Here is a 345-nt window from a genome sequence, read left to right as displayed (position 1 = left end):
AATCCAACCCCCCACCAAAAGACAGACTAACTGATTGGATTAGAATACAGGACCAATCTTTTTTGTTCCATCCAAGAAACATACCTTACCAGCACAATAGGCATCACCTTAGAGTAAAAACATAGAAAAAGATATTCCAAGAAAATGGACACACAAAGCAAGCAGGCATAGTTAATAAAAGAAAGAAAGAAAGAAAGAAAGAAAGAAAGAAAGAAAGAAAGAAAGAAAGAAAGAAAGAAAGAAAGAGAGAGAGGGAGGGAGGGAGGGAGGGAGGGAGGGAGGAAGGAAGGAAGGAAGGAAGAAAGAAAGAAAGAAAGAAAGAAAGAAAGAAAGAAAGAAAGAAAG

Source organism: Psammomys obesus, unplaced genomic scaffold (genome assembly GCF_907164565.1).
Source record: "Psammomys obesus unplaced genomic scaffold, mPsaObe1.curated_primary_1811, whole genome shotgun sequence".
In the NCBI taxonomy this organism is placed as follows: Eukaryota; Metazoa; Chordata; class Mammalia; order Rodentia; family Muridae; genus Psammomys; species Psammomys obesus.
The sequence above is the reverse complement of the archived record's forward strand: the minus strand, read 5'-3'. Positions refer to the sequence as shown.